The sequence below is a fragment of the Ambystoma mexicanum genome, chromosome 1q, assembly GCF_040938575.1.
Source record: "Ambystoma mexicanum isolate Mex_15411 chromosome 1q, UKY_AmexF1_1, whole genome shotgun sequence".
Classification (NCBI taxonomy): domain Eukaryota; kingdom Metazoa; phylum Chordata; class Amphibia; order Caudata; family Ambystomatidae; genus Ambystoma; species Ambystoma mexicanum.
In genome coordinates, this window is record NC_090922.1 from 1,546,332,102 (window position 1) to 1,546,348,874 (window position 16,773).

The window sequence follows — 16,773 nt, forward strand, 5'->3', positions numbered from 1 at the left end:
AGGTACGGGTGGCAGGCTGTAATAAGCTTGCACGTGCAGGCGGGTGAGGAGGCCACGGCGTTAGTTTGTTTAGTTAGTGTTAATGCTGAATCTAGATAGATTCCTAGAGTTTTCACTACGTTAGCTACTTTAATTATGTTGCCGTCAACGTTGAATGAGGAGAATAGGGCGTCAGGTTGTTCAGTTTAGCAGGGTAGCCTAGGAGGAGCAGCTCTGTCTTATCATCATTAAGACAGAGCCTGTGCTTCGCCATCCAAGCTTGTATTATAAGGTAGATGGTGTTGAGTGTCCTACTATCCACAGCATGATCACCAGTGATGGGGATGAGTAGCTGGGTGTCGTCAGCGTAATTGGGGTAAGTAACGCCCAGATAGTCAAGCTCATCAAAAAGGTAACTATCGCCCCATCACCCATCTTCCCTTCCTAGGTAAGATATCAAGAAAATGAAAGCCGCGCAACTGCAGTAACATCGACACCTGCAAACTCATCCAAACCGACAATTGCTGGGTTCAGACCCAGATGCAGCACAAAGATGGTACCCATACAGGTCGTTGACGATGCCCTCAACAACCTTGAGGAGTGCCACTCCTGCCTCCCGGTTCTACTCAACCCTTCGGCCACTTTTGACACAGTAGGCAGACAGGCACTCACGGACACTCTATATCGGCACGTGGGGAATCAGAGACCTCATCCTACGCTGGTCAACTGCTTGCAGTTTGTTCAGATGGACTGTCTAGATCGCCAATGCTACCAAACATCTGTGGAGTCCCACAGTGTTCCACCATCTCCCCAGTGATTTTCAATGAATATATGCAGTTGCTGGGAGCCCTCCCAGCCACACACCACACCCACATCCACCAATATGCTGACAACACACAGCTGTACCTCATGATCGACTCCATCAAGGACATCCACAGGCTCAAACCTTGCCTCCTGCTGATCCAGTCTTGGATTCCAGTACATACTTGAAGCTCAACCCCTCCATGACCAAATTCCTAATCCTCACCAACAACACTGAACACCCAAACATATAGACCTGGCTATCAACCATGAACTCTGGTGGATTCACACCTGAGCTCATCTCCTGTGCCAAGTCCCTCGGGTTCCACATCGACAAACACCTCTCCTTCAAGACACACAAAGCTAAGAAAACTCAGAACTCTTGATATCAGCGCGATAGAAATAAAATGTCAATATCTCACCTGGATGTGGGCAACACACTCCTCTAATGCCTCCCGTCATCCTCCCTTGTGCCCCTGAGAAGTGTCCTATATGCGGCTGGACGCCTCATGAAGGGTCTACGCAGATACAACCAGATAACCCCGGCCCTCATTGACCTTCACTGGATCCCCTGCACGCACGATCACCTTAATGTCTTGCTGCATCATCATCTATAATGCAGTCGCCCTCAAGTCACCTAGCTATCTTGCGGAGTAACTCACAATCTCCCGCAAACAGCACACCACCAGAAGACAAGACACGTGCAGACTTTAAATCTGCCGCTGCAAAAAGAAAAGGACCAGAAAACAAGCCCTCTTTGCCTACGGCCCAAGGCTATGGAACCTCCTCCCCGTCAGCATCAGACTCGCCCCCATGTTCCTACAATTCAGAAAAGAACCCAAGACCCACCTCTTCAAGGAGTCTTTTGTCGTCATCAACTAGGCCGTCACGTTGCCTGCCAGCACCACCCGTTTTGCTAGACGACGTCCGCCCCTCTCCTACCGGGCACTATGTACAGCTGTACGCCTCCTCCGTGCCCCTCTGTATCTTGTTACATCTGTAAAGCGTTCAGTTGCTTCTCGGAACTAGCTCCCCGCTGACTAAATAACATAATAATACCCACCCCCACGAGTGGAACGTTCAAACCATACAATGGCAGCTGCTACGCACCATGAGATGGAAACAAAGAAACAGAATGAAAAACAATATCATAACTACAAATAACCAGCGATCGATCCCCCAATACCCACTAACCATCTCTTCTCTCTCCCACACAACCCAACTACAATACATGCACAATAACCAACACACACAAACCACACAACAGTCTCTAACCAGGATACAAACCCAATAACCTTTGACAACAACCCAAACACTGGACACCGCTCTTCGGACACAACAAGCCCAGAGCACAAAACACACCCAGAAACCTCACGCGCACAGACGCCAGTTGCTCGTGGTTCTGCATGCAGCAACAGATGTGCACAACATCCATCCTATCCCACTCTCCATCAATAACCAACCCCTGAGGGTGGCACTTAAAGACTGAGCATGCCCCAGCCAGGGACTAACCCATCGCACTTTACCTCACAGAGTCACGTGAGCACCTGGAGACCACGAAGCCTTAGTGTTAAGGTGTGTGCACACACACACGCACAAGAGCCTGGTCGTCACCCCAAAGCAGGCTGAGTGGGGTCTGCCCTTCACACACCCAGAGTGAAGATGTGCTTTGAGCCCCAGCAGTCCCACCGTGATGGTGTTTCTGCACAGAGAGAACAGCACACTCCGTGCGAGGGTGAAGGTGGCCCTTCAGATCCACAGCTGGAGTGGCTCTTCAGACCCACAGATGGAGTGGCCCTTAACACTCTCAGCATCCTGAGAATAAAAGGAGCGCCTTGAAGTGCAGCATTCACTCTCTGGGAGGGGGGAGGGGCTGCACAGGCGGCAGCATTTCAGGGCCCTTCTGCATGTAACTGCAGTGAATGTATAAAGATAACCCATGGGGTCTCACCATACTTGCGAACATTCTGTGACCAAAAAGATGTAGAGTTTTTCAAGTTTCAAAAATAATACTTTGCATAGCAATTACATGACAGAAAAATACAAAACATACCTTGTTGGCACCACTGGAGAATTCTAAAATGTACAACCCATAAACAGCACAACATGGAAAGATGCTCAAAAGTTTCAAATGTAGAATTGTGAATGGTAAGTTAACACCAAATTCAATTTTCTAACTTCACAGAAGGTAATCACACAGAGCTGGTAAGGCAACGCTTGCCACTGTTCTGTAGCAGCAGCCTAGGCAGTACATATGTATTCCTACAGTGCAGGTTGAACACTGACCAACATGGAGACTGATACCCTCCTGAGTCTGATATGCGGATGCTGTGTGTTGGTGGTACACTCTGCCACTTGCCTTCCCTGGCGGCCAGAGTGCAGGGCAGAGTCACAAAGCTGTCAGGTCAGTGGATTGGTCTGAGCCCAACACTCAAAGTAACCACTTACCCGCCCACCGCACAGACACACTAATGTGGTGCATGCTTTGTCCTGGAGCTTGCCTTACAGTCCCATAAATTACCTGGCACTGTAAAAACAGCAGGATCTGTCACCCAAATCTGTAGGCGGTGGGACTGCTTAAAGAGCAGCACCGTACCGCCTAAATCAGTAGGGTGGGCAAGTAGGTCTCACCGTGGGATCCGGCAGAGCAGGGTCTGAACAGACAGGAAATCCCCAAACAGTTCACAGAGGAAACGTGATGGAACCTCTCCCTCCCATCACCACATCCTGCCAGAGATAGAAGGAAAACCCGGCCTGGATCACAGACACCGGAGCTCGAACTGTTACATGACATTTAAATATGAAGCGGGTCGCCCCCTGGCTCCCCTGCCCTCCCCATCCTCTAATGCGGGCCCCCTGCAGGGAGCGCCAATCCCATCTGGGTTATGAGGTTATGCCACAGGCAGTGCAGACTCCACATCCTGGACTGTGTGGCTGTGGGAGTCTGGCAGGAGGGGGGCGGGGGTGTTATCCAGGGGGATACAAAACATTCCATAAAACTGGCACTTTGCACACACTGAGGGGCTTGTAAATACTGAGCTGCATCGCCCCCCCGTCTCACTCAATCTCTCAAGCCGTCTCATGAGCGCTGCCTGTGGGGCCCCGAAAAACACACATCTGCAGAAGGTCTTTATTGTAAAACGGCGCCCCTTTTCCTGGACTGCCCCCGCCCTAGACAGGGCCTCCACCATAACACAGGGGGCATTTCATCAGCAATTCATCTCACCTGCGCTGACCCCAGCACTGCTCCCTCAGGCACAGAAGAAGGGGGACACTCACGAACTACCAGAGCAGGAACGAACACCAGACCTGGATTCCATCCCCCGGCACAGGTGAGGGGCATGGCCTCTAGTGTCCACTGCATTCACTCGTGTGAGCTTCGGCAGCTGTCTGCACTGGCCGGGTGTGCCGCACACTCACTCCGGTCATTAATGCCTCATAAATGACCCAGAAGGGATGGAACACCCGCTGCAGGGGATCCCGCGAAGGAGGCTGTCTGTATTAGAGGCGGGGGAGAGGGGACGACCCTGGTCTTTCTGATAATTATATTTATATGTCTTGCGGCAGTGCGAGCCCCGATGTCCGTGATCCAGGCCGGGTTTTCCTTCTCTCTCTGGCCGGATGTGGGGGATGGGGGATGGGAGGTTGGGTCTCATGTCCTCTCCGAGTTTGTGAACTATTTGGGGGTTTCCTGTCTGCACAGACCCTGCTCTGCCGGACCCCACGGTGAGACCCCACGGGTTATCTTTATACCTCCACTGCAGTTACATGCAGAAGTGCCCCAGAGAGAGAATGTGTGCTGCTGTGCATCAAGGCGCTCCTTTTATTCTGAGGTTGGTGTGAGCGTGAAGGGCCACTCCAGCTGTGGGTCTGCAGGTCCACTCCAGCTGTGGGTCTGCAGGGCCACTCCAGCTGTGGATCTGAAGGGCCACTCCAGCTGCGGGTCTGCAGGGCCACTCGAGCTGTGGGTCTGCAGGGCCACTCGAGCTGTGGATCTGAAGAGCCACTCCAGCTATGGCTCTACAGGGCCACTCCAGCTGTGGGTCTGCAGGGCCACTGCAGCAGTGGGTCTGCAGGGCCACTCCAGCTGTGGGTCTGCAGGGCCACTCCAGCTGTGGGTCTGCATGGCCACTCCAGCTGTGGGTCTGCAGGGCCACTCCAGCTGTGGGTCTGAAGGGCCACTCCAGCTGTGGGTCTGCAGGGCCACTCCAGCTGTGGGTCTGCAGGGCCACTCCAGCTGTGGATCTGAAGAGCCACTCCAGCTATGGGTCTACAGGGCCACTCCAGCTGTGGGTCTGCAGGGCCACTCCAGCTGTGGGTCTGCAGGGCCACTCCAGCTGTGGATCTGAAGAGCCACTCCAGCTGTGGGTCTACAGGGCCACTCCAGCTGTGGGTCTGCAGGGCCACTCCAGCTATGGGTCTGCAGGGCCACTCCAGCTGTGGATCTGAAGGGCCACTCCAGCTGTGGGTCTGAAGGGCCACTCCAGCTGTGGATCTGAAGAGCCACTCCAGCTATGGGTCTACAGGGCCACTCCAGCTGTGGGTCTGCAGGGCCACTCCAGCTGTGGGTCTGCAGGGCCACTGCAGCTGTGGGTGTGAAGGGCCACTCCAGCTGTGGGTCTGCAGGGCCACTCCAGCTGTGAGTCTGCAGGGCCACTGCAGCTGTGGGTCTGAAGGGCCACCTTCACTCTCGCACTGTGTGTGTTGTTCTCTCTGGGCAGAATCATCACCATGGTGCGACTGCTGGGGGGGCAAGGCGCATCTTCACTCCTGGTGTGTGCAGGGAAGACCCCACTCGGCCTGCTTTGTGGTGAAGGCTAATCTCTTGTGTGTGTGTGTGTGTGTGTACACACCTTTACGCTAAGGCTGCTGTGGTGCCCTTTTCATGGTCTCCAGGCGCTCTCGTGGCTCTGTGAGGTAAAGTGGGACGGGTCGGTTATTGGGGAGATTAGGGAGGGCTAGGATGAATGCTGTGCACATCTGTTGCTGAGTGTGGGACCAACTGGCGTCTCTGCGTGTGAGGTTTCTGAGTGTGTGTTTTGTGCTTAGGCGGTGTCCAGCGCTTGGGTTGTTGTGAGAGGTTATTGGGGTTGTAGCCAGGATCTCTGGTTATTTGTAGTTCTGTTATTGTTTTTCATTTTCTTTCCATTTTATGGTTTGTAGCAGCAGTAATTGCACGGGTTGGGCATTCTGCTCGTGAGACTGGTTGTTGTGTAGTTGGTCTCCTTGTGTGCACTCGGCCTCATTGCCTGTGATGCTTTAGTGTCTCTTATGACCCTCCCACACCCTGCTCGCCTTTATCGCCCTGTGCCCCCTCCTTGCCCCCTCCCTCTCTCTTGTCCCACCCGCCCCTCCTTGCCTTCCTTTCGCTCCTGCTGTTCAAACTCTGGCACTACCCCAATTGCCGTCAGGCATAGTAGTCGTAGTCACCTGTCCTTTGAGCCGCCTGCCCTCCCCTCCTTCCTTTTCCTCCCTCTGTCCTGTGGACATTTTGGCACTACCTCAATTGCCGTCAGGCATAGTAATAGTAGCTGCCTGCCTTTTGCAGCATGCTTGTCCTCCACTGTCACCCCCGCCCCTTTATTTATTTATTTTTCTTTTATTTTAGCACTTACTCTTATCAGAGGTCCCTTGACCTCTGATAATAGCTTGTCTGTCTCCCCCCTTTCCCTCCGTGGTTTCTGCTCCCACTCCCTTCCCAGCACTACCTACAACAGTTGTTGACCGTTACAGAGTCACTTGTTCTGTTCCTCTCCTTCCCTTCTCCCACTCCCCTCCCCCCTCCTCTTGTCTTGTCTCCTTGTTTCCCTCCCCTCCTCTCCCTTATCTTATATGATCGTTTTATTTCATGTTCTGATTTGTTTCAAGGACCTGTAATAATGTAAGTGTATTTTCCCTTGTTCCCTCCCTCCTTGAAGCGCTTTGAAACACATTGGGCCTCATTACGACCCAGGCGTTAAGGGTTAACGCCGTCGTTAACCCTTAACGCCTATTCTGATTTTAACGGCTGCTCTTAGCAGCCGTTAAAATCCATGGCGCTAACCTGCCATGATGCTAATTACGCCACCGTAATTTACGGTGGCGTAATTAGCGCCTTCCCCACTCCCATTATGCCCTATGGGGCAAAAATGGGAAATGGGGATTTACCGCCCCACTCACCTTGGAATGGGGCGGTAAATCCGCCATCCACCATGGTGTAAACATAGTTTACACCATGGTGGTAAAGTTGGCGCAATTAGCGCCTGGGTCGTAATGACCCCCATTGTGTATAGGCGCTATACAAACAATCAATCACTTCATGATGGTTGCCCTCATCCCCGGCACTGAGTGCCTCCGAGGGCTGCACAGGTTGCCATGGTGATTCGGTGTACACAAATCTCCCGATTGGCTGCCCACTATACTTTTAGGCCAATTGAAAGCTGGCAGGTGAGCAAAGCCGCCCCCCCCAGTAAAGGCCCTGTCTGAGCGTGGCGGAGCTTCGGCCCATATAAACTTCTCAAACCTTGCAACACCAATGGTTCTGTGAGAAATTCCACTTGCTTGGTAAGCTGCCGTGAGACAGAACGCCCCACCACCATTGCTGGACACTAACTCTCCTCTTGCTGCTTCATACTCGTTCTTTTCTGCGTATCGACAGCTTCCTGTCCAACACTAACAACATCACCACCATGTAACGCATACCTAAGGTGCCTTAATCGAATCTAGGTATTTTCACATTCATGCAGCCATTTTCGTTTTGTGCTTTAGACCTTCCCTCTATGCTCACTACTTACTAGTGACCCACCTGATCAGTCCTCACTGTATGACAGCCTGATTAATGTTGCCCCTCATTCCTTGAGGTTCAGCTTGGCCACTCTGTGCAATCATCCCTATTTGACTCATATGCTGTCTGATATAGCCCCCTCTAACATGAGGTGAGGCTTTGCCAGTTTGTGTAACCCATACCTATCTGACTCATATGCTGCCTGATGTAGCCCTCTGTAACGTGAGGTGAGGCTTTGCCAGTCTGTATAATTGTACCTATTTGACCCATATGCTGCCGCATGTAGCCCTCTGTAACGTGAGGTGAGGCTTTGCCAGTCTGTGTAAACATACCTATCTGTCTCATATGCTGCTGGATGTAGCCCCCTGTACCGTGAGGTGAGTCTTTGCCAGTCTGTGTAAACGTACCCATTGACTCATATGCTGCCTGATGTAGCCCCCTGTAACATGAGGTGTGGCTTTGCTAGTATGTGTAATCGTACCCATTTGACTCATATGCTGCCTGATGTAGGCCCCTGTAACATGAGGTGTGGCTTTGCCAGTCTGCGTAACCATACCTATTTGACTCATATGCTGCCTGATGTAGCCCCTGTAACATGAGGTGCTGAGAAGGGGCGACGGAGCCCGCAGACCCCCTGTAACACTCACCTGACTCCCACGGAGGCGCTGGTCTGGTTCGCGCTGCTGTGACCTCTTCTAAGGTGATGCGCAGGGTTCGGAAGACGACATAAGGGAGATCTGGACGCGGGTGTTTCAATATAGGTGCGGAGGTAAACTTAGCTTTTAACTCCTGAAAGGCCTGCTCGGCTTCTTAAGACCATTCAAAACGTTTATTTTTCCTCAAGAGTGCAGTAATGGGTTGTACCACGCGTGAAAATTCCGGGATAAACCTGCGATAGAAATTGGCAAAGCCGAGCATGCTTTGAACTCCTTTTACAGAGCTAGGTGATGGCCATTTGAGGATGGCATCCACTTTTCTTGAGTCCATTCGGACTCCTTTGGGTGTCAGGATGAAACCTAGAAACTCGACTTCTGTGGTATGGAAAACACATTTCTCCAATTTAGCAAATAGTTTGTGTTGGCGCAGTTTTTCAAGTACTGCCCTGACGTGTTTTCTGTGATCAGATTCCGAAGAGGAGTACACCAGAATGTCATTGATATATACGACAACACAAACATCGATGAGTTCCTGAAGGACATCATTCATGAAGTATTGGAAGGCAGCCGGCGCGTTACACAATCCGAAAGGCATCACCTGGTACTCGAATAATCCGTATTTAGTACGGAAGGCAGTTTTCCATTCGTCGCCTTCTTTAACTCATACCAGAGGATAAGCCCCCCGGAGATCTAACTTGGTGTATATGCAAGCGTCCTTCACCTGGTCAAGGAGTTCAGGGATCAGAGGCAGAGGATAACGGTTTTTAACCGTTATCTGGTTCAATGCGCGGTAATCGATACAAGTTCTAAGGTCGCCTTCTTTTTTGGGCACGAAGAACAAAGCCGAGGATGCAGGGGACTTTGACGGGCGAATAAAACCATTAGCTAGGTATTGATCCAAATATTGTCTCAAATGCAGGTTCTCAGGTTCGGTAAGGGCATAAATCCTGCTACAAGGGGGTTGTGCACCGGGCACCAGATCGATTTGGCAATCGTACGATCTGTGAGGAGGTAACGTGCTGGCCTGTTCCTTTTGGAAGACGTCCTGAAAGTCTTGGTATTCCGGAGGTAGTTGCATGGAGGCAGAGGTTACAGATGCTAGATTAATCTTCAGGTTTTCTAGGTAGCAGGTTTGTGTACAATCCGGGAAGGTTATTCTCTTAGCTCACCAATCAATTCGAGGATTATGTGTCTCTAACCAAGGGATTCCAAGAATAACCTGAAACTGTGGAGCCTTGATTACATCAAACACAACACCCTCTCGATGGCCGTCGGGACCGATAAGAGCCACCTCAGTAGTGGAATGTGTTACCGGTCCAGAGGCAATTTCAGTTCCATCGACTGTGGTGATGACATCTTTGCTGGTTTTAGGACTGAGAGGGAGGTTTATCCTAGAGACCAATTCACGATCCACATAGTTTCCAATAGCCCCACTATCGATGTATGCCTTTATTGCATGCAACCGCTTAGGCTGTTCTGGATCTACGAGAACCATTGGCACAATGAAATGCAAGGTCTGAGAGTTAGTTTTCAAGGTCGGCATGCGGACCCCTACGCTTGTCGGGCGGAGTCGTTTCCCGAAACAGAGTCTTCATGGTTTTTATCAGCGGCTCCTACCGCCTTTCGGGGCGGTTTTGCCGGGCAATCTCGTAGAAAGTGTCCAGAATTCCCACAATAAAGACATTTTAACTGCCGCCTCCTTTCACGTTCCTTTTGAGTTAAGGGTCCTTTAACCCCTCCAATTTGCATGGGCTCAGAGACATCAACTCCCTTGGGGTTAGCATGGGTCTTGACCAACACCCGGGTCTCAAACCTGGACCGATCTGCTTTTCTGTTTTGAAGTCTGTGATCCAATTGGACCACTAAGTCTATATACTCGGTGCATTCTTGGGGCAGATTTACAACTTGGGCTAAGACATCTTTAAGTTCTCCGCATAGGCCTCGATAAAACAACGTGACTCTTTTATCCTCTGGCCATCCCGTTTCCACAATTAGTCTATTAAAGGTTGCAATATAGGATAGGAGGTCCTGATTGCCCTGTCGCAGGGATAGAAGTTCGTCATCCAGAGCCTGCCCCTGAGAGTGTCGAGCAAATAACATTTCCATGCTTGCTTGAAACCCTTGAAAATCACGGAGAATCGGGTCATCTTGAGTAACCAGTGGGACTGACCAATCGGCAGCGCAGCCGCTGAGATATGACAATACAAAGGCTACCTTGGTCTGATCATTAGGGAAGGCCCCAGGTCTGCATAGGAAGTGCAAACAACACTAATTCATGAATACGGCGAATCGTTTGGGGTCCCCAGCAAAGCGTTCGGGTGGGGCCAGCGGCATGTTTCCTGGTAGATTAATCTGCACAGGGTTACTGGAAACCACAGGAGCGGGGTTCCCTCCAGAACCGGGTAGAGGAGTTTGCCCAGCTTGACCTTGCAAAAGCTGTCTGGCCAAGTCATCAGTTCTTTCCTTTGATATTATTAATTCCCTCCTGAGGGCATTAGTCTCTTGACGAGCGGCATGTACTTCGGCCCGTAATTCCCCCAGTAATTGGGCCAACTGATCAGTCTCAGAACTTTCCATACCGCCTGGGTGGGAATTTGTAGGATGGCTTCGCGTTCTGTAACGCTCACCTGACTCCCACGGAGGCGCTGGTCTGGTTCGCGCTGCTGTGACCTCTTCTAAGGTGATGCGCAGGGTTCGGAAGACGGACTGGACCGGGCCCCCAAATCTGGCTTGTCTGGCTCGCAGAAGTATCCTTCTGTAGGCGAAAATAGGGGATTAACTGTCTGCGGGGTAATGCAATCGGCCTCCCACTTTCCCCTCTCACCCTCCTTGAAACCCTTCTGTGATTTCTCGTAGCGTCTCACCTTAGGGTCTGGAAGGACGAGCTCTCCATCCTGCTTCTGATGCAGGGGAGCATTGGTATCCAGTTACTTCACTGGATTTTTGGATTGGTGTGAACCAAACTTGCTTTGCTTCCAGGTAAGTTTTTTGGTAAGCGGTTCCCCTTGTGTCCATGCATTAATGTACTAATGCTAGTGTCTTTTTCCCCATAGGGGCCGGGGTACGGAATGCCGGGGAACAGGCACCGACCCGAGATGACAGGTGAAATCCTTGTAGAAATCAGGTAAGTCTTTAATGAGCGTTTTTTGATAATGTCTTTTCATTCGCTCATTAACGCTGATGTCTCTTTTTCCCCTTAGGGGCCGGGTTCTGGAAATGCCAGGATGCGGCGCGGACCCGAAATGAAGAGGGAATGAATCAACAGGTAAGTCTTAACATGGAGATTTAGCTTTCCTTATTCCCTTCTCTCTCTCACCTTTTGTTCTGGTCTTTTTCTCCCTAGGCGCTGGGGCGTGTCTGCGAATCCGGATGATCGCTGCTGAACATGGAGGCACCCTGTAAACGTGAGTGGAATGCGGCGCTGCAGCGATCGATGCGATGAGCTTTTAAATAAAAGTCTTCCTTTTCAGGATTGTCGGCGAGATGTCTCCGGGATGCAGATTTAGCAGGTAAGGAATTTTCCTTCTTCTGTTCTCTTCTTCTCTTCCTTTGCAGGTGATCCAGGATGCTGGCAGGCGTGGCAGAAGTTAGGATGCAGGAGCAGACACGGTGAGCGTCCAGCTGCTAGATGCAGAACAACGCGAAGCACGTGTGGCTGTTCGGGTGGGGTTTAAATAGCCTTGGAAGAAGTTCCAGGTATGTATCCTTCCTCCGATCAGGTATGTATCCTTCCCCGACCACGCCCGGATGGTAAATTAGTCCCACAGGTAAAGTAGTTCCTTTCAGGCCTCAAGGAGGCCGGGATCCTGCAGCATGGTCTGCATCAGGTAAGTGCACCCAAGCACTCCCATAATGAGCCTGGCGCCTATGGCGCCAGGACTGATGTCTTTTATGAGCCTGGCGCCATAGGCGCCAGGACACTGTCCGAAGGGCCCCTATATGGGGTTGCTGGGTCCTTCCTTGGGGACTGGATGTCCGCTTTCGGGGACGCAGGGCTTGAACCGGATCCCCGGGAGCGGGCATCATGACACCCCCTTACCCCCACCTGGTCTTGTAATGTCTCAGACATCTCTCTGTCTCCTCGGTGCATTCTAATGGCCTACTGCTGCAAATGGCTCTGCGTGGTTCCAAGCAGAACAGCTGCTCCAGCTTTCACACGAGATGTAAATAACTTCTGCACAGATAGAATTACTAGCATGTACGTGTGTGCATGTACGTGTGTGCATGTTCTTGTCATTTGTGCAGCAAAAGCTGGAGGCAGAATATTCCCGGAGACAAGTTACCCCGTTCACATGTCATGTCTAGTATGCGTTTGATCTTTAAGTGACAATTCTCAAAAGTTATTGGTCTGAAAGTGTTGTGGACTCTGGCTTTGATTCTGTGGGGCTCGTTTTGGTTTGTGTGTTAAAATGACTGAAACCTATTTTACAGGTGGAAGCTAGTGTTTCTCCTCTAAGTGACGTTCTCTGATATTGTAAAGGCATTTTCTGCAAGGAGTTTGGTGACGGAATGTGTAAACTTAATTCTTCTCTTACTCCCTCCAGAAAACACCGGGTGGGATCCATTGGGCTTCGTTGTAATGCCAGCTGCCATACACGTACATGATGGTCGACATGGCAGCTTATTTTCAGCTATGGTGACCTTCCGTTCCACCCCAACTCAAAACAACTTCCAATGCGCATTCCATTTAAAATGGTGTGTGTGTGCCACAACCTGCTGCCCTTCAACAGTGTTCATTCCCACATCGTAACTGTTTGTGTTCATTGCAGTTTGTTGTTTAAAAAAACAATCAAATATGTTACACAAATGCAAATCACATATTTTACCTGCTTTCAAGACCAGGCCTACCCGAGACAATACATATCAGAACAGTCTGTCTGCCGCCTCAACCCATCCCATACCTCCAACCTGTCGCTCATTTTCCAGATCTTCTAATGAAGATCAAACCCTTAGGTAAAGGGTTTCCCTGGTGCCCGCCAACTAGAAGCAGTGGTTGAGCGATCTAGGCCTACGTTTGCAGTACAGAGCGAGCGGAGTGGGGTTCTGCCTTGCCTCATCAGCACAAATCTGAAAGTGGTGAATTTGGTCGACCTTAATTTGGTTGCATTTTATCCTTGTTTTTATTAACTTGTAATGGGGGTTACCATGCACCCCCCTCCACCCTGTCCTTTCCCGCATAGCCCCAGCCTCTCCTCTCTGTTAGTATTATATGTAGTGTATACGTCGACCAAATTTACCACTTTCAAGTTTGTGTCAACGAAACCTTCATACACAAACACAAGGGTATAGGCTTATCACATTGAATAATATAGTTCACCACAAAGAGGTCCTGTTGAAATACTTTAGGCCTCAGTACGACCCAGGCGGTACGGGGTTAACAGCGCTGTAAAAGGTGCCGGTGCCGTTAACCCCGTACCGCCTCATTACGAGGTCCCCTCGCGGGACACGGTAAGCACGCCCGGGAAAACCAGGCGTGCTTACCGGGTCCCGCGAGGGGTAGATGAAGCAAACAACGGGCGAACTCGTAATGGCCCGTTGTATGCTCCCTCTCCCATTCCCATTCAGCCCTATGGGGGCTGGAATGGGAATGGGAAAGGACCGGGTCCGGGTCCTTGGAGGGAGGAATTACCGGGCCTTCCGAACTCGGAATGGCCCGGTAATTCCTCATTCTGTGGACCCGGACTCGGATGCGATTTCGGCAGCAGCCATGCCGCCAATAGCGGCATGGCTACCGCTGAGGTCTTAATGAGGGCCTTTGTGTCTTGTGGCACAGAAAACGTTTACATAGCAAGGTAGTGTCTGTGCACAGAAGCTCCTGAAGTGAAGTGGGTTTTTACACACTAAGCAGGAGTTTAGGTCCTTCCAGTGACATGGTGAAGGGAAGGTTATATGTGGCACTGACCGTTACAGGTTACATGTTCAAGCATGGCAGAGACTGCGCAATGTGTGGCACATGTTTGTGTGTGTAAGGGCAGGTGATGGATCCAGGTTTGCAACTACAGCCCCCAGACTCAGTCAACTACATGTTCTCTGTACATGTGACCCCCCCCCAACCCGTCATCGTTGGGGGACAGTGCATTTAAGGTGTCAAAAAGTGCAGCATGAGCCAGCTAGCAAAACTTAAACCAGTGGAAATTCGGGTGCTGGCTTTCAGGCTTTTATAGAGGGTTGTCCAGAAAAGTGTGTGTCCCTCAAAGGTCATCAACAGTGATTCTTGCCATGTCTAGTCACCAGTTAATGTTGTCTTCCTGCTCCATTGCTTTGTTTTTCTTGAAAACTTCTTAAACATCATTGAAGCAAATTTTATTTATTTATTGTTCTTATATGAGGTGCCAAGGTGCTTTAACTTGAAAGGTTACCTTGATAGAAAACAACAGTGCTTACAGTTATGACATTAATACAAAAGTGGGTGGGTAAGTACAAGGTGCTGGCCACATATTGCATGGCGGCAGTAAGATATACAAGTAGTGGGCAAAGCCTTTGCAGCTTTGGGAAACTGGGGCCCCAATCACAGGGCGGCTTAGATCAAACGTTCTGGGACACTTTTTGGTTGTCATTTTTAGGGGTCGGGGTGGAGGGGGTTCGCCAGCAACAATGCTTTCCCGCCTGGGGTGCAATCTGGTGTAAGACCGGCCCTGTAAATAGGAGAGGCAAACGTCTAACAAAATTAACTATGACAGATGAAAGCAGTGAAACAATGCCGTATACGCTCAGTGATACCTGTAAGAGTGAAGTTGCCTGAGTCGTTGAGGCAAGGCAAGTAACATTGAAGTGGTCAAAACCATGTAGAATTAAAAGTATTTTTCATAACGCCTTCATGAGCGACGATTGTAGGATCGGGAATTTGAGTGGAGTAACTCAAGTAGGAGTTCAAAGAGCTCCTATTGGCTCCACCGGAGGAAGGAGCAAAGAGATGGTTGAAGTGGCGAGGAAGTCAGGAAGACAGATTAAGCATCCTGAAAGGTTCAAGGACTATGGTTGAGGTGGTGAGGAAGTCAGGGAGACAGATTAAGCATCCTGAAAGGTTCAAGGACTATGGTTGAGGTGGTGAGGAAGTCAGGAAGACAGATTAAGCATCCTGAAAGGTTCAAAGACTATGGTTGAGGTGGCGAGGAAGTCAGGAAGACAGATTAAGCATCCTGAAAGGTTCAAGGACTATGGTTGAGGTGGTGAGGAAGTCAGGAAGACAGATTAAGCATCCTGAAAGGTTCAAGGACTATGGTTGAGGTGGTGAGGAAGTCAGGAAGACAGATTAAGCATCCTGAAAGGTTCAAGGACTATGGTTGAGGTGGTGAGGAAGTCAGGAAGACAGATTAAGCATCCTGAAAGGTTCAGAGACTATGGTTGAGGTGGCGAGGAAGTCAGGAAGACAGATTAAGCATCCTGAAAGGTTCAAGGACTATGGTTGAGGTGGCGAGGAAGTCAGGAAGACAGATTAAGCATCCTGAAAGGTTCAAGGACTATGGTTGAGGTGGCGAGGAAGTCAGGAAGACAGATTAAGCATCCTGAAAGGTTCAAAGACTATGGTTGAGGTGGCGAGGAAGTCAGGAAGACAGATTAAGCATCCTGAAAGGTTCAGAGACTATGGTTGAGGTGGCGAGGAAGTCAGGAAGACAGATTAAGCATCCTGAAAGGTTCAAGGACTATGGTGGAGGTGGCGAGGAAGTCGGGAAGACAGATTAAGCATCCTGAAAGGTTCAAGGACTATGGTTGAGGTGGCGAGGAAGTCGGGAAGACAGATTAAGCATCCTGAAAGGTTCAAAGACTATGGTTGAGGTGGCGAGGAAGTCGGAAAGACAGATTAAGCATCCTGAAAGGTTCAAGGACTATGGTTGAGGTGGTGAGGAAGTCAGGAAGACAGATTAAGCATCCTGAAAGGTTCAAGGACTATGGTTGAGGTGGTGAGGAAGTCAGGAAGACAGATTAAGCATCCTGAAAGGTTCAGAGACTATGGTTGAGGTGGCGAGGAAGTCAGGAAGACAGATTAAGCATCCTGAAAGGTTCAAAGACTATGGTTGAGGTGGCGAGGAAGTCAGGAAGACAGATTAAGCATCCTGAAAGGTTCAAAGACTATGGTTGAGGTGGCGAGGAAGTCAGGAAGACAGATTAAGCATCCTGAAAGGTTCAAGGACTATGGTTGAGGTGGTGAGGAAGTCAGGAAGACAGATTAAGCATCCTGAAAGGTTCAAGGACTATGGTTGAGGTGGTGAGGAAGTCAGGAAGACAGATTAAGCATCCTGAAAGGTTCAGAGACTATGGTTGAGGTGGCGAGGAAGTCAGGAAGACAGATTAAGCATCCTGAAAGGTTCAGAGACTATGGTTGAGGTGGCGAGGAAGTCAGGAAGACAGATTAAGCATCCTGAAAGGTTCAAAGACTATGGTTGAGGTGGCGAGGAAGTCAGGAAGACAGATTAAGCATCCTGAAAGGTTCAGAGACTATGGTTGAGGTGGTGAGGAAGTCAGGAAGACAGATTAAGCATCCTGAAAGGTTCATTGTTTTTTTTTCTTTTCATTCCTTCCTCTAGTTTCTATCCTTTCCTGTAGCCTTTCTCCTCTTTTCATTGGTTAGGGAAG

The 16,773-nt window shown here is 50.2% G+C and overlaps 1 protein-coding gene and 1 long non-coding RNA gene across 2 annotated transcripts in view; one reads left to right on the forward strand and one right to left on the reverse strand.

Moving 5' to 3' along the window:
• Window positions 1-4,313, reverse strand: part of LOC138563372 (zinc finger protein 91-like) — a 347,835-nt gene extending 343,522 nt beyond the window's left edge. Inside the window, exon 1 of the mRNA XM_069642851.1 lies at window positions 4,007-4,313. The gene's annotated coding sequence lies outside the window, so the exon portion shown is untranslated. The remainder of the gene's footprint in view (window positions 1-4,006) is intronic.
• A 113-nt stretch (window positions 4,314-4,426) lies between these two features.
• LOC138551870 (uncharacterized) overlaps window positions 4,427-16,773 on the forward strand; it is a 44,432-nt gene continuing 32,085 nt past the window's right edge. Inside the window, exon 1 of the long non-coding RNA XR_011295579.1 lies at window positions 4,427-4,506. This is a non-coding gene — a long non-coding RNA (uncharacterized lncRNA). The remainder of the gene's footprint in view (window positions 4,507-16,773) is intronic.